This window comes from Lissotriton vulgaris, chromosome 3_1 (assembly GCF_964263255.1).
Source record: "Lissotriton vulgaris chromosome 3_1, aLisVul1.2, whole genome shotgun sequence".
Taxonomy (NCBI): Eukaryota; Metazoa; Chordata; class Amphibia; order Caudata; family Salamandridae; genus Lissotriton; species Lissotriton vulgaris.
In genome coordinates this window covers 1,833,572,096-1,833,590,642 of record NC_141689.1, presented here as the reverse complement: position 1 = coordinate 1,833,590,642, position 18,547 = coordinate 1,833,572,096, and positions in this window count along the sequence as shown.

Genomic DNA, 18,547 nt, shown 5'->3' with positions numbered 1-18,547 from the left:
AGGTGGGCTAGGTCAGGTGGTACGTACTACTTAGGCTTAGTTAGTATTCGTGAATCAGAATGGAACACTGGATTAGTGTTGATAAATAATTAGTCGATCCGCGAATCCCCTGAAACTACTTGTCGACCAGATGAGATAGGTCAATTTTATCGCAATTGTTGTTTACATAAACATTTTTTGACCGTCATTTAAAAATATTGTATTTGTTTCACACCAATCATCAATGTTTGTCTCTTTCTAATATCTTTCATGATCATCACCTAGGGGCAAGAAGAGGGGGTCAGAGTCAGCGGGATTACTTGAACGCCAGGGTAGGAGGACCAGAACGAGGGCTTTTCTGCTGGCCCCAGTAAGTCTTCCGGTTTTTAAAATTAATAATTCTTATTACCTAACTTTTACTGCACCATATTTTTTCCGAACTATTGTTTCCATTTCCTAATGCTTTTTTTTGCCAACAATTATCCTTCGATCTAGACTATCTGTTTCTAAATTCTCGTTATCCCTGCCTCTAACTCCCTCTGCTATGATGACTGTCTGTACTACTACTATTAGTCTGTCTGTAGCTAAGCTTGCCTAGTTGGCCACTCTTTATTTAAAAGGTTTTTAAAAAACTTATATTTACCAGTAGCTCTAGCCATTGAGTCCAGTCCATTGGGTGGTCCTCTTGTACTACTTGTAGTCTTATTAATCTTGAGGCTTTATTAATCTTGAGGCTTTTTGACAATTCCCACCAACAAAATGCCCAATCAGATTTTACGATATTGACAGGATTGGACATACTACTACTGTTGTAGGGATTTTGTACATACAGAACTTTGTACAAGATAATAGGATGTTGGTGATGGGAGGTTGGACCTTCCTCACACCTAAATCAGAACCCACCACAATCCCCTCCCTGACTAGTCATAGTAGTGTCTCATAACTATTAGCTCTCCAAACCCCCCCAAGATACCCAATGAGTAGACAACCCAGAACATAACAATCCTGATCTCTCTGTCGTGGAAGCAATGCACATGCACACCCTTCTTTTTGCTTGCTCACTCATGTAAGTCCACACCAAATACCACAAGTCTATGTAAGTTCAAAAGTTTTATTTTCAAATGAAAAGCTCTGTATGATTTTCTATAATGCAGCACCAACAGCAAAATGCATAACATGAAAACAATCAACATTGTTACACTTAGGTACACCTAAAGGAACTACAAGTCCATAGAACGAAGATAAAAAAATGCGAAATCATGATAACTGAACAGTGGTGGAAGCACCACCATCCCCTTGGTAGGAATATAGTTGATATACAATTATAAATGAAGATCTCTGAGCGAATTCTGTGGACCTGTCACCTTATGGTTACATCATAAGCTCTGCAAAGCTCTGGTTCGTAGAAGGGAATCTTCCGGCTGTTATGAGAAAAATGGTGTGCGTTAGTATATTGCAAGCATTTCTCAGAACTCCATAAAAAAGTGGCTTGTTTTGGTTGGACTTGTACATAGCGCTTAGACAGTAGCAGTATGAGGTAATGTGAGCTCAAAGGCATCTTATACAACACGCTGCGAGGTAACGTGTGCAAAAATAAAAGACACAAAGGTAAAATGGTTGAATGGCTTGGGCTAACTATGCAAAGACTAGAATGACCCTAGGTACCATGTAACTACTAGTGTCTACTCTACTACTACCTGATTTGTACTAGTGATGTATGTTGCATATGTATGTATTACTATTGACTCATTTTTCAATATTGCTAGTGAAAAATAGGGGGAGGTGTAAGGGGGAGGTGTATATGACATCTAAAAAATGTGTAATGTTTCTCTAGGCGCACTACCGACCATCAGTGCCGAGACCAGCGGCGAAGGCGACGCGGCTGCTGAGGGACAAGATGCGGAATTTGTCGAAGGAGCTGTAGGGGGTGAGCCAGCAGCAGTGGAGGGTGGTGATAAGTTAGATTCCTAATCTTTACTTATTGACATTACACTCACTACAAGGGTGTACTGTATACTGTACTGTTGAGACTTACTAAGTAAGAAGTAAGAAGTTGTTGTGCACGGGTCAAGAGTGAAGGCACCCTTTATTTGGCATTAGTAAAGGCATTAGTGGCGGAGGTGTTGAGTTACCAATGGCCTCTTTTATCTGATTTCAACTCAGCTGTGAAAGTTTTATGGAGAAGACTAAAAGTCAGCTCAGATGACCTTGATGGATGGGTTGAACAAAAAGGGAAAGAAGGGTGGAAGGAAGAAGGACGAGCGAGATTTGATATTTATGACTGACAGAGAAGGAGACGTGGGATGCATACATGCATAGGTGGCTGATAGGAATCAGATGCATTGTTTGTTGAATGCCTGAAAAACTCCCACAAATGTTAAAGCCCAAGGAAGTGGGAGAATAGATACATACTACAAATGTTATGTGCTGTGCTTGATAGTGCTACTATGCCACTATTTGTATAATTAATTTGTCTTACTGATTTTCTAAGAGTATATTTTACAATAGTCTTATTTTTTCTTTTTGATATATAGCTACTCCTTCCACGGGGAAACCTGACAGGAAGGAGTTGGCCGCCAAGGCCGCCAAGGCCCAATGCCGGAAGCTGGAGGCCATACAGCCGAAATACCATTGGCTGGTGGTTCTGGAAGAGGAGGAGGAGGAGGAGGAGGAGGAGGAGGAGGAGGAGGCAGCAGCTGCAGCCTCCTCCAATGCTCCGGGACCCAGCCACTGCCCTCCAGTGGTACGGCGTCACAGTCTGGCAGCCGTCCGCCGCTGCCCCTCCTGTAACATCACTGGTGCCCCCCTACTGTGGCTGCAACTGCTGCACTTTGAAGCGACGAGTCGCCATCCTTGAGGAGCAAGTACGTGTCCTCCAAAGTCAAGCCCGCCGAACATAATAAGACCCTGTTCATTGCCCCTTTTTTATTTATTCCTTTGGAGGGTGGGAATCAGGCGTTGGGGTTAACTTTCAGACAATTAGGTTGGACTTTTTCTTTACGGACATTGGTTGGGGTTAGGGAGAGGGGTGGGTCAGGTGTTGTGTTTTTTTTACATAGTTTATTTTTGTTAGGGTATTAAATTAATATTTCTACTTTACATACAATTGAAAGGAAAGTGGAGGATTGTGCCCTCACAATTGTTAACAATGGTCTAGAAGAAAATTCAACAAAAAGGACAGCCGACACATGTTTCGCCCAAGAGGCCTATTAAGGCCGTGGGCTTTTTCATGGCAAAATCGGGTGTTCCGCCAGATCAAATTCATGATTCTAATGGAGGCCATTGTTTAAGTATCTGCGGACTGGAAGCAAGCTTGTTTTGTTGCCTCTTGGGGCGAAACAAGTGCCGGCTGTCCTTTTACACAGATGAATCATGACATAAAACTTAAGAACGTTAAACTTTCAAAGAATGTTTGAATTTTCTTCTGGACCATTATTGACAATTGTGAGGGCACAATCCTCCACTTTTCTTTAAACTTAACCCTACAATCGCTCTTGGGTGAAGCCTTTAACGAGGAATGTGCCACAACATATTTGGGCCATAACAACTGTAGCACCGGAACCCAGAAACTAAACCTGCCCAAACAACTATCCACTACTTTACATACAATTTTGTTAATGTTTTGTGGGTGGGGTTACTGTTTAACATCACACTGTTTCCTTGCTGGGGCAGGGCCGCCCATAGCCAGTGTTAGATTTAAATAATTGGCTGACATTGTAAGACATAAACAGATAGATGCAGTACCCCTCACTGAGTCCTACTAGTACTGTCAGTCTCTTCTAGTCTTTGCATTCTTTAACTGGACTCAAAGGGGTGTGTGAATTGAATTAATGAAAACATGTCCATTACTAATTATGCCCCCTGCAAACTTCTCTTACCGTTGCTTGATGTTTAACTTAGGCACAACGATGGCTGCATGGTGATGATGGTTTCCTTCCCTAACATGCCATGGTTGTGGTGGTAGTAGTAGTAGTAGACACTGGCAGCAGCTTTTGCAAAAAAAGAAAATGAGACAGTCAATCACCTGAGAGAGACTTTTCAAAGAGTTGTAGAATGAAGTACAGTTCAGAACTTACTGCGAAACAATAATATGCAAAAATAGTTTACAACAAAACATAATGGTGGTGGGGATAGCCTAGTTCACAGAGTTACAAACTATAGTTGTATCGAGTCACTTGACTAGGCCTACAGTACACTGGACAGAAGCGTAACTGTTAGTGCTGTGTAGCAGGATGAAAACAAAATAAATCCAATCAATGCCGGCAATTAATGCTAATGTATAGGTTCCTTTGGTAAAAATATTCACCTCACAAATATACTGCTCATGGGTGGGTAAGCAGAAGAAAATTGTCTCCCTTCCTTGAAATTGAAGTACTGTTGCTTTAGCCACATCCACCCCAGCAAGCGTGTGATTACTCATTGGTGTACATTTAATTTAGTCACACCTCAATAAGTCACACAGCCCGGGGGAAGAGTGTTAGGGTTTGCTGAATGGATGGGAAGGGGGTTTGGGGAAAGGGTTGACACGGAAAAACAGTATGCATGGACAAACAACAAATGACAATCTTTGAGGACTAACATATCCATATCAATATTTTGAGGAAGAAAAAGGAAAGGCATGCATGATGATGATTGATAAGGAGACTAACCCTGGGCATAGTTCGCGAAGGTGCGATACGGGTATCTACGTGAAGTGCACTTCGCACAACGCAAACTGCGTATTAGCCTGTGCAAGATGCTGTTTTCAATGATTGCACAGTGCGGACAAGCATCCGGCACTGTGCAATCATTAAAAACGGCATCTTGCACAGTGCGAGCTGTAGTTTTCTGCCGCTCGAGTAAAAATATACTCGAGCGGCAGAAAACTACAACTTTCTCAACGCGGACTGGTAGTTTCTCATCGCGAGTAGTGGCGAGCATACGCAACCACTCACAATGAGGAACCTGACCTCCCCGCGTTGAGAATCTCGCCAGGAGGTTTATTTTCCACGCTCGCGATCAGCAACTTGATGTTGCTAATGAGGAAAAAGTCTCGCCAGGATGTCATTTTGCTTGCTCGCGGTCGCCAACTTGACGTTGAGGACCGCGAGCAAGCAAAAAATGACAGTTGCACCAGGCTATGCATGTTTGCACTGTGCTACGTGCAATTCGCAAATTAGCGGAAACTTCGCAAACTACACAAGCGTAGCTTAGTGCTTTGCCCAGGTTTAAAGGGGACCCGGATTACATAAAGTTTGTGTTCAGTTGTTCCGGGCTTGCTTTTACAGACAGCAAAGAACATTTTAAAATATCTGTAGGGATGAATTATAAACAGGGAGCAAACCTAATGATAATAATAACAACAAGAACACACTGTTGTAAAGATTATAGACAAAAAAATGAATCAAATGATTTAAAAGATGATGAAAGTTGATACTGTTACTGTGTTATCCTGGTCAACATATGGATTTGCATCTTAGCATTCCTCTTGGTCCTCTTGTCCATCAATCATGGGTGTCGCCACTGCCTGCCTGGCAGATATAGATTAATTGGTAAGGTAAATGTGCAATGTTTTCCCAAGTATAGCACAGGGTAAGACCCGACCTGTAATTGTAGATGGAAAAAGTTTCTGAGGAGGCATGTATGCATCATCTCTACTCTAATCTGTTTCCAGCATTGACCTACAACAACAACAACAGGACAGAACAGGCACACAGTGACAGCACCCTTTGCACATCCTCCATTTAGCATACATTTCTTGAAAGAGTTGGACAAAGCACATATCCAGCAACATAGCAGTTTACGATTTAAGTGACTAAATCAATGCACTGCAGTCATACCACTGCTACACTTGATGCCACTGCTACACAGACATTTAGGTCTGCTGTGGTTGTTGTTGACCTGTTTACCTTTTATGCCACTCATGAAACGTCCTGACTTATTCCATAAATCATCTCCGATACTTGTACTGAGTGACTGTGAAGATCGGCCTGCAGTAGAAGTACAATTTTGATATTAAACAACAAGAGTGGAAATATTATTGACTTGAGTCACTCTTAGTGTGTAGAGTAAATATACAAGTACACTTTGACTTCACTTTATGCGCAAAAAACCCCCACAAACACCAATCACTCAGAGTCGGTATCCAATGCCTGCCATTTACTTTCATTACCTGTTCCTTCTCATCTTAGGTTAAGGGGCTGTCTAACTGGCATCATCATTATGGTGCTATTGTCCTACTCAGTGTGCAGTGTACAGATTGAGTCCCCTTCCTATATTCGAAAGCAATGTATCGGGCTGCAGTAGTAGTACAAAATTCCTATTAAATAAAGTTGCAAGAAGGGAAAAATTGCCTTGAGTTACTTTTAGTGTGTAGATTATTACATATAGTACACAATGAAATAACGTCATGAACAACAAACAACAAAATTACTCAGTCTGCGTCCAATGCATGGCATCATTCATTACCTGTTCCTTCTCATCTTCAGTTAATGGGCAGTCTCTCTATGATCAGAAAGGAGGATAGCTTTAGTAGTCATCATCATGTTTCACTTCTATTGGAGGGACTAGGAAAGTTTAATTTTTTCTTCTATTTTGCATCATCCAATCATCATCTGTCTTGAGGGCAATGGATTTAGGGAGATGCAGACGGATGGAGGAGCAGGATTTGGAGGAGTGTACTGTGAAATGCAGACAGCTGAAACTCGTATATTGCAATAGAAGAGTAGAAGATGGTAGTGATGGATTTGTTGTTATTCAAAGGGAGGAAGACAGTAAGTGCAAGCCTAATTGTCAGGGTAGTATAGCTCGTTCTTAAACTCTGGGGGTTCAAACAGTAGTAAGTAATCATCATCTAACACACTACTTCTGTAACCTGAGCCTCTGTCCTCATCTTCCTCCCTTGGTTCATGTATTGTGTAATTCAGTGGTATGAAGTGCTGATTCATTTTGATAATTGTTAGCCTCTCTACATTTTTGGGTGAGAGACTGGTCCTTCTCACTGTTACAATGGAACCAGCAGCACTGAAAACACGTTCAAAAGAGACACTTGCAACAGGGCAAGCCAGATAGCTTATCGCCAGCCTGCTGAGCAGTGGCCATTGGGCCCTTTTCTCATACCAATACCTCAATGGGTTTTGATCAATTTACACCTCTGTTGGTCGTCCAGATAGGCCTAGACCATACGCTCAATGTTCAGGGGTGCTAAACTTTTTTCAGGCTCTTTTCTCTTTGCATCAGCACTGGACTTACCAATGCCTAAATGTAAATACCAATTGTTTAATGATTTTACTGGGCCTAATGATCCAGTTCTTGCTGGCGTCGATAGTGATGGTGAGAGATCTGAGCCAAACGCACTGCCCTCAGCCTCCGAAGTTGAACTTGACGCTGGATGCCCTGTTGTAGTACTTGTTGTGGGTCGATTTAGCGGGCTTTTAAATAGCAGCGGTTCATTTTACAACTTATTCGCTGACTCAGCTATCCAAGATTTTTAGCGCAGCAACATCCATCGCTGAAAAAGGAATTAATGTCTTCAGTGCCAATTTTGCCCGTGGATCCAGTGGCACAAATGAAATGTTCCTGTGACAAAATCTTATTTTGCACCCTTGTATTGTCTGCTAAGAGACGGTCTAAGCTCTCCACCAACTCATATGCCTCTTTTCTTTCTGTTGTCAGGTGGATATTGTGAACAGCACTCTGCTGCAAAGCTTGTTTAACCAATTCCAGCACATCATGATGTAGTGCCGGAACAGCAATTTTTGCAAAATAGGACCATTTAGGGCAGATGGCTGACACAAATTAAAGGAAACCCACCCCTTCCACAAATGAAAAAGGAAGAAGGTCCAGTGCTAACATTTTAGCCAGCTTTGCATTGTACAATCGTGCCATTGAGTGGTTGCATTGGTACTGCCCCTCCAAACTAAGCATGCTCTCAATGGTAGGCTGGATAATTTTCTGTTGTGGTGCTGTTGTTTTCTTTAACCCACTTAGGCTTAACATTGCACTATGTTTCATTGCCTTGGTGTCTCAGCCTGACTCTGAGTTTGGCTCTTATTGTGGTGCCACTGAGATGTTACTGAGAATGTAGGCAGTACCACTAAACTACTGGGGACAGGGCTAGAAATGTCTCCCTCTTGTTCACCTTTCACCGCGATAATATCGTCCCCTAATTCTTCATGCCCAAAATCAATGGGTTGATTTTTACTTTGTTCTCAGCAAAGAAGGTGAGCCTCCCACACGATAGTGTGGTGTATTTTGAGATGACTTGATTGGCCTCCGGTACCATAGTTTGTACCAAGCTTACCCCGCCGAACAGAATGTCTACAAATTGAGCATATAGCAACATTCTCCTCCTTACTGCTAACCGAAAAGAAGTCCCAAACTGGGGAGGAGAACTTTCTGGTGCTGCTGGATGTGCCACTTTCAATACCAGATCAACTGGAGGGTGTGCTTGGAATGTGACTCTGTGCAGCTACACTGTGACTTCTGCCACTACCTACTGAGATGGTGGTTGAGCTGGATGTAGGTCCCTGCCAGGCCTTTGCAAATATGGAAGCTGGAAGTCGTGGTGGTGTTACCTGTGTTGGTGGTATCAGGGCTACATCCCTCGCAGCAATTTTGGATAGGGTAATAATGTTGGTCTCCATCCCCTTTGGGGTGGGGGTGATGTTCGTGATGACTGGCTCATCATCATCATCATCATCCCCCTCTTATACATCTACCTCCATAACTCCAAGACTTTCTGGACCACTCCTTTTTACTAGCCTTGTCTTGTGGTGTGCATCACTCTTAGACTGAGCAGGTTGCTTCTAAGTGGAATCATGTCCGTCAGAAGCGGGGCTTGAAGAAGAAGATGATGGACTGACCCTCCTTTTCCTTGCTGGGGGTCGGGAAGACAATGGATCTTCTGAAACAGTGTTTTCCTCCACTTTGTCTGCAGGAAGCTTGATTTCCTGAAATGCCCCTACTTCAGGTGCAACAACTAATATTGTGGGCTGTTCTTGAGTCTGCTGCTTTTCTTGCAGCAGCTGCTGTTCTTGCGTCTGCTGCTGTACTTGCGGCAGCTGCGGTTCTTGCGGCTGCTGCTGTTTTTGCGGCTGCTGCTGCTCTTGTGGCTACGTCTGCTGCTGCACACTTATCTGCTGAGTTACCACCTGTGTTGATTGTGTACTACTTTGCGATAATGACATTTCAACATCACTGCTCGTTAGTAGACTGGCTACCTCTGCAACACCCATGAGCTTGGGCCTAGGTTGGTGGGGTTGGCCCGCTAGTGCGGAGGTGCTGCTCCCAGCTTAGTTCCCGGACAACGCTGCTGCAGGCATATTATTTTTGGTCCCAAAAAACACATTGGGAGGGACACCAGCTGTGGTTAGTGTCACTTCCTTTTTCTGTTCCCTCTTCTTCTCATCTGCAACTTTCTTGATACTGGAGGACCTGGTACCTTTTTTTGGGGCCGTCTTCTTCAGATGTCAGGCAGGATGCAGGTGCACAAGTTGCAGAGATGTCTGTGGTCACACGTGGATGTGATGTGGTACACAGCAGGACTTCTGTCTGGCTGTACAACGGGTGACAGGTGATGATGATGACACCTCCTCCTCTGTCTTTTTGTGCACCTAAAAGCAAATAAGCCAGGAGAAGAACATCAGTGAAATGCTGCATTTGTTGTTGTAGTTCAATTACTACTGGTACAAAGAAACAAGTAAAAGATATAGTCTAGCCATTTGTGAGACTTTGCCAACAAGGGCTATGGTATACTACTGTGTATACACTACACTTTCAGGAAGGATAGGAAAGAGAATAAGAACATCAACCAAACATAAATGTAATGGAAATGGGGTGGATCCTGTTTGTCATTAAATTATTTGACCATCACATCATTCAGGGAGTTACTGCTTCGGAAGGGAATGGATGGAAGCAGTAAGCCAATAGGAAAACCATGCAGGCCTATGTGGCAAACGCAGCACACTAATACTCCCACCACAAAAGGCCACCATCTACATGGACACTCACAAATCACAAGCAACGAGTAGGAGGCCTGGGGAACACGATGAACTGTCAAAAGGCCTATAAAAGCCAGGCAAAGGATGCATGCTAAACCACACCGCTTTGCCTTTTGAATGCATTAAAATGCAAAAACAAAAATACACAGGCCAAAACAAGGTCTGCAGGGTGCATACACACCAACACACACCAGAGACACACAACAAAGGCATTTCTTTAAGGCACCCAAAAACAGAAATATCCCCCAAAAACACATATTTCAACTCAATCCAATGCCATCCACGCCCTAAATGATGTTCAAATTCAACAGACCACACAGAAACACTTGTTTAATGCACCTGTGGCTACCTGTGCTGAGCCTACTGGAGGAAAGCAGGCCTGTTGGCAGACAAGGCCACACAGGCTTACAGGCCTAGGCTTCAAAATGGCCACCAGCCACATGGCCAGGCTCACCCAACTACCAAGAAACAGAAGACAGACAATGCAGGCCTATTGCAAAAAGCACACTGACTGCCTTCAAAATGGCCACCAGCCTCATGGCCAGGCCCACGACAAGAGGCCTAGGGCACTAAGGAATACCATGCAGGCCTATATGGCAAAAGCAGAACAGAAATAAACCCCACCACAAAAGGTCACCAGCCACATGGACACTCACAAATCACAAGCAACAAGCAGGAGGCCTGGGAAACACAATTAACTGACAAAATGCCTAAAAAAGCTAGGCAAAGGATACATGCTAAACCACACTGCTTTGCCTTTTTATTGCAATAAAATGCAAAAATGAAAATACACAGGCCAAAACAAGGTCTACAGGGTGCATGCACGCCAACACACCAGATACACGCAACAAAGGCATTTGTTTAAGACACCCAAAAACAGAAATACCCCCCAAAAGTACATTTTCCATCTCAATCCAATGCAATCCATGCCCTAAATGAAGCTTGAAATACATTCAACACACACCAAAGGAATAGGTGTTTCATCATGCTCCCACTCATGACTAGCTCTGGGCCTACTGACTATTACCTACAACCATTTAAAAAAAAGAATGATAAGTACCCAAATGTGCAGTTGCCGCAACTGCAATGCCCGGAATGAAACAGACACAACACCAACTTATTTGTAAAATATCAAATTCAAAGGTCCTCACATCCAATGATAATGATGCAGCAGACACAAAAAATGATCCTTCCAGCTCAAAATCCAAAGGCAGAATGAACAGGAGATGGACAAAGCATTGGGAGGAGCCTGCTGGACAGGAAGAAGAAGTTGGAGATTCTGTGGCACTTCCTCACTCTCCCCCAATTTTAGAAAAGGACTCCTTGCACAAAGAAGGACAGCCAAATGTCAATCTGAGGAGTTTTTTTTTCATCCAAATCATCATTTACAGAAGGTTTTATGCTGCTAGAGATAATATTCTTCTCCAGATTGAAAATGCTATGTGTTCGAGTTCGCAAGCTTCACCACACTTCCGCCAGATGGCGATGGCACGTTCAAAATGACATGTTTGCACTCTCACGCTCTCTCGCACGGTGGAGAACGACGTGTTCTTGATCTCATACTCTCGCAGGTGTCTGATGGCGAGACGAATGACGTGATCGCGGTCGCGAACCCTACCGGCTACCAACATCTCGTGGAGCATGTGAACGGATCGGAAAAGTCATCGGCGAAAGCAGGGATCCCAGTAAGGTGATTGCGCGCGCGAGAACATGAAAAAAATCTCTGCTACACTGCGGATCGCGGAAGTTGTGGCATTTTTGCGCTCTACGCGGAACATGAAAATATTGCAATTTCTGCGAGCGGATTGGATTTTGACGCCCACCCCTCTACAAAACCATAGAAATTCCCCTGTTATAGTTAGTTCAGCTAACTATAACTTGCGCGCCCGCAATGCACTGCTGATGACGTCACATATTACATCACTCATGACATGGTCAGTGACATCACTCATGACACCACTGATGACATCTCAAATGACCCCACTGATGACATCACTGATGACATCATCAAGTGAATGTTTGTTTTTCTGAAAATTAAATATGTTTTATATATGTATATCTCAAGGTCGATGGAAGAATAAATGGGTATATAAGTGTCTAAATGGATGATATTTTTTGTAAAATTGATTGTATAACTGACTGATTAAGTGTAATTAAATACATGGGTTAGTGACTATTGTTTAAATATGTAAATATCTGCATCAGTCTCTCACTTTGTGTATAAGTGGATGCATGGGTTGGTGAGTAGCTACATGAGTGTCTATATGGGTTATTAGTTGTTTTTTGAGTATCAGTATGAGTGTGTGTATGATTCGGTGGGGGTAATACTTAGTGCATAGATGCATGAATGAGTGACTCAGGGTTTGTATGTATTGAAAACAGCATGAATGCAGGACTGTATAGGTGTATGGGTGTGTGTATGGCTGTGTTAGTGAGTGAATTACTGTCTCAATAGTGTCTTTATGAGTAACTACATATGTTTTAAACTAGTATATGTGAGTATTGGTGTATATAAGTGAGTATATGTGAGAGTTAGAGATTGGAAGAGCTCCTGTACAAATAAGTAGGAGTTTCTATAAGTGATTGTTTAAGAGAGTATGTGTAAGTTTCTGTAAAGTAAATGTGGTAGTGGGTGTATAACTGCATATGCAAGTAAATAGATGTTTGGTATTTTGTTGGCATGTGTGACTATGTGTGTGAGTAGCTCTATGGATGAGTGGCAGTGAGTAACAGAATGTATAGGTGTATGAGTACATATAATGAGTGAGTACATGTATCAGTGACTGTATAGGGACTGTTGGTGAATGAGTGGATGTGTGTGTAGATCGTGGAATTACTGAATAGGTGTGTTGTAACTGGTATTGGTATGTTCATTGTTTTGAAAATGTTAGTTTGTATTTTTTAGTGTGTGTATCAAAGGTTATATTAGGTTGAGAGGAGGTCTGCCACTATATCACAAGGATGATGTCATCAGTGATGTCATAAGTGATGTCATTGGTTATGTCATCAGTGATGTCACTGACCATGTCATGAGTGATGTGATATGTGACGTCATCAGCAGTGCATTGTGGGTGCGCCAGTTATAGTTAGCTGAACTAACTTTAACGGGGGAATTTCTATGGTTTTGTATGAGTGAAATGTTCAACTAACTATAACACCCCTGAAACCCATGTTTTTTTCAGTGAATTTTAAAGGTTTTTTAAATGCTAATTTCTAACTATGCCCACAGAGGTAGGACATGTGAAGAAAGAAGAAAAAACGCTCAGAAAGAAAAAAAAGAAATTCAGAAAGAAGCAACAGAAGTCCTCAAAGATGAAGAAAAGTGCAGAAAGAAGGAAGACGTGAAGAAAGAACAGAGGAGCAGAAAGAGGCCTTGTTGCAAAATCATCCTGTACCCTAAACTTTTTCAGATGGGTACTGGTGGTAACTGACTCTGACTAACTAGTCCTAGAGCTAGTGCTATGATAAAAGACACCTAGAATACAGTGAAAACACCTACATACACTAGGGAACACTATGCGTTGGGGTACCCCTGTGATTAGCATGACCTCCTCTGTAAGTCCCTAGTACATAATAGGGCTAGGTGGTTAAAACTACCTCTTAAAACACGCCACGGGTGCATTTGCACAGTGGTGAAGGGAGGGGGGACCTGAGGTGACATGTGTGCAAACACGCCCTGTGTATGTTTTAATGTGGGAGATAAAGTCCCCTTGAATCCTGAGTGTCCCTTGGGTCCAAGTAGCCAACCAGGTATTTCCAGTTAGCGCCACAGAGCTGTGTTGCAGAGAGGTGTAAAAAGGGGCACAGCCTGGACCACCTCTCTGCAACACAGCGCAGTGGCGCTTACTGGAAGTACCTGGTGTGCTAGTTAGCCCCCAGGGGCCCTCATAATTAAAGGGGAATTATTTCCCCAACTTAAAACGCGCCACCGGGTAGGTTTGCACACGTCACCTCAGGCCCCATCCCCTCCCTTCACCACTGTGTAAATGCGCCCTGTGGCCGTTTTAAGTTGGGAGATTAAGTCCTCTTGAATCCTGAGGGTCCCTAGGGTGCAACTAGCCCACTAGATACCTCCAGTAAGCACCACAGTATTGCGTTGCAGAGAGGTGTAAAAAAGTGCGCAGCCTGGACCACCTCTCTGCAACGCAGCGCAGTGGCGCTTATTGGAAGCTCTATGTGCCTTCGCATTCTTGCCTTATCCTTCTGCCTTGCTCTCTTGCCATCTCCCCTGTGGGCTGTTGCTGCTTTTTTTGGCCTCCGCCCTCAGACTTTTCCCACCCTTGTTTACCCCTACGCTCCCAGCCGCTGTTCCCCTGCGGCGCCACCCCCTTCCTTAGTCCTGTTCCCCATTCACCACCCCGCTCCCGCCTCCCAGCTTCTCCTCCCTCCCACTTGGCCATATATGGCGGGGACCGCGTGGCAGTGATCTGTGACCCTTGACCCAGTCACCCCATTCACTGCATGGCCCCCGTGTGCCCTGGTCAATGCTGCTGCCTCTAGCGCCGCCACTCCTGCTGCTATTGCCGCTTTCTCACCTATGTGCCTTCGCCTTCTTGCCTTATCCTTCTGCCTTGCATTCTTGCCATCTCCCCTGTGGGCTTTTGCTACTTTTTTGGCCAGCGCCTTCAGGCTTGCCCACTCCCCGCTTCCCCCGTGACTTTTCCCGCCCTTGTCTCCCCCCGGCTCCCCGCCGCTGCTCCCCTGTGGCCCCACCCCCTTCCTTAGTCCCGATCCCCATTCGCCGCTCAGCCCCTGCCTCCCAGCTGCTCCTCCCTCCCACTTCACCATATATGGCGGGGATCACGCGTACGCGCAGCATTCATGCGATGCGGGTGCGCCGATTGTGTGCCAAAGGCACGCCAAAGGCAAGCCTGTCTATGCTCGACCACGCCTGGAACGTGCCCAGCACCAGGACCCTTGGCCCCCGACGTTGCCAGCCCACCCGACGGACTTATGACGCCGCCACCCTCCATGCACTCAACGCTGGCCGCAACCCCACCTGCTACCGACCCACCCCGAAACGCACCCACCGACCCTTCACCTGCCAAGCCTGCAGATTCACCTGCCTCTGAACCTGCACCACACCTGCCAAGCCAGGCACCAGCAACGATCACCTCAAGTGCATCCTGCTCAACACCCGCTCCGCCCACAGGCCCGCCGTTGAACTCTAGAACCTCCTCGACACAACATCACCAGATGTCGCCTTCCTCACAAAAACCTGGATGAACGCCTCCTCAGCCCCCGGCATCGCCATAGCCATCCCGGATGGCTACAAGATCGCCCGAAAGGACCGCGTCATCCAAACCGGAGGAGGCATCGTCATCGTCCATAGAAACACCATCCGCATCACGACCAACTCCGACCACACCCTCACCGCCGCCGAGCACCTTCACTTCATGATACACACCGATCCCAAGACCACCCTCAGAGGCACCCTCATCTATAGAGCCCCAGGACCACGCACACATTTCAGAGAAGCCATTGCAGACTTCGTCAGCCAGCACGCCCTCTCCTCCTCAGACTACATCCTCCTAGGAGACCTCAACTTCCACTTGGAGAAGAACAATGACAGCAACACCGCCGCCCTGCTGGACAACCTCGCCAACCTCGGACTCAAGCAACTGGTGAACACCCCCACCCACTACGCCGGCAACACGCTTAACACCGTCTTCTCCACCAGAAGGCACATCTCCTTCAGCCACTCCACTGGACTACACTGGACAGATCACAGCTGCGTCCACTTCAACTTCAGGAGAACCACCACCCACCACCACCCTCAACAGGTTCCCCACAGAAGCTGGAGCAAGATCACCGCCGACCAGCTCACCACCTCCCTCAGCCAGAACACTCCCACCTACACGACTGACCCCAACGAAGCAGCTCGCAACCTCACACAGTGGCTCACCAACTGCTCCGATGACCTCGCACCACTGAAGAACTCCTCCAGCAGACACGGCAGCAAGAAAGCCTCTTGGTACACCAACGACCTCAAAAACTCCAAGAAAACCTGCCGCACCCTCGAGAAACCCTGGCGCCACGACCAGACAACAGAAAACATGACAGCCCTCAAGAACGCCACCCGCAAACACCACCAGCTGATCCGCACCACCAAAAGGACCACATTCAAAGAACGACTGGACAACAAGTCCCACAACAGCAAAGAACTCTTCAGCATTGTTAAAGAGCTCTCCAGCCCCAGCTCCTGCAACAACATCATACCCTCGCAAGACCTCTGAGACTCACTCGCCTCGTTCTTTCACCGCAAGATCGCCGACATACACAACAGCTTTGGCACACAGACCATGCACCCAATCACCGATCCAGCCCCCCCACCAGCACCCTCTGCACCTGGACCTCGGTCAGCACCGAAGACACCACCCGCACGATGAACACCATCCACTCCAGCTCCCCAACCGACCCCTGCCCACACCACATCCTCAACAAAGCCGACTCTATCATCGCATCCCAACTCCGGGACATCATTAACAGCTCCTTCACTTCCGCCACCTTCCCGGAGAGCTGGAAACACGCCGAGCTCAGCGCCCTCCTGAAGAGACCCACCACAGACCCCACGTACCTCAAGAACTTCCGCCCCATCTTGCTCCTCCCTTTTCTGGCCAAAGTCATCGAGAAGACTGTCAACAAACAACTCTCCGCCTTCCTCGAGAAAAACGGATCCCTCGACCATTCGCAGTCCGGTTTCCGAGCAAACCACAGCCCGAGACTGCCCTCATCACAGCTATCGACGATATCAGGACCCTGCTCGATAATGGGGAAACAGCTGCCCTCATCCTCCTGGACCTCTCAGCAGCCTTCGACACCGTATGCCACTGCACCCTGATACAGCGGCTCAGCAACATTGGAATCCAAGGAAAGGCCTTGGAGTGGATCATCTCGTTCCTCGTCGGTAGAAGCCAGAGAGTCCGCCTCCCCCCATTCTGGTCAGCGGCCACCGAGATCATCTGCGGCGTCCTGCAAGGATCCTTGCTCAGCCCCACCATCTTCAACGTCTACATGAGCCCCCTCGCAGCCATCGCACGCCAACACAGCCTTAATATCATCTCCTACCCAGACGACACCCAGCTGATCCTTTCCCTCACCAATGACCCCGCCACCGCCAGAGCCAGCCTCCAGGAAGGAATCTTCAACGTCTACATGAGCCCCCTCGCAGCCATCGCACGCCAACTCAGCCTTAATATCATCTCCTACCCAGACGACACCCAGCTGATCCTTTCCCTCACCAATGACCCCGCCACCGCCAGAGCCAGCCTCCAGGAAGGAATGAAAGACGTCGTGGAATGGATGAATCTCAGCCGGCTGAAACTGAACTCAGACAAGACGGAAGTCCTCATCCTAGGGACATCCCCCTCCGCCTGGGACCACTCCTGGTGGCCCCCTGCCCTGGGCACCGCCCCCAAGCCAACGGACCATACACGCAACCTGGGCTTCTTCCTGGACTCCTCCCTCACGATGACCAAGCAAGTCAACGCCGTCTCGTCATCCTGTTTCAACACCCTGCGCATGCTCCGAAAGATCTTCTGGTGGATCCCCAATGATACCAGGAAGACAGTCACCCAGGCCCTCGTCACCAACCAACTGGATTACGGAAACACCCTCTACACTGGAACCACAGCCAAACGACAGAAAATACTCCAGCCAATACAGAACGCCTCTGCACGACTCATACTGGACATCCCCCACCACAGCCACATCTCGCCCAGCTGAGAAACCTGCACTGGCTCACCGTTAGCAAGAGTATCACATTCAGACTCCTCACCCACGCACACAAGGCTCTCCACAACATGGGACCCAAATACTTCAACAACCGCCTCACATTCTACACACCCACCCGCCAGCTCCGCTTCGCCAGCCTCGCCCTCACCACCATCCCACGCATTCGTGGAACCACTGCTGGAGGAAGATCCTTCTCCTACCTGGCAGCCAAGACATGGAACTCCCTCCCCACCCACCTACGACTGACCCAGGACCACCTCTCCTTCAGGAAACAGCTCAAGACCTGGCTCTTCGAGCAGTAGCGGTTCTCCCCCCCAGCGCCTTGAGACCCTTACGGGTGAGTAGCGCGCTTTACAAATTCCCTGATTGATTGATTGATTGATGGTGGGTCCCTCAAGATTGAAGGGGAATTTTTTCTCCAACCTGAAAAGCGCCACAGGGCGTGTTTGCACACGTCACCCCAGGCCCGGTCCTCTACCTTCCCCACTTTGTAAACATGCCTGTGGCCATTTTAATTTGGGAGATTAAGTCCCCTTCAATCCTGAGGGTCCCTAGGGTCAAACTAGCACACTAGGTACTTCCAGTTAGAGCTGTTGCAGAGAGGTGTAAAAAGGGGCATGGCCTGGACAACCTATCTGCAATGCATGGCAGTGGCGCTTACTGGACGCATCTGATGGGCTAGTTAGCCCCCAGGGGCCCCCAGGATTGGAGGGGAATTATTTCTCCAACTTAAAACGTGCCACAGGGCATGTTTGCACAAGTCACCTCAGGCCCCGTCCCCTCCCTTCCCCACTGTGTAAACATGCCCTGGGCGTGGCCTCAGAACACCTCTCTGCAACTCAGCTACCTGGTGC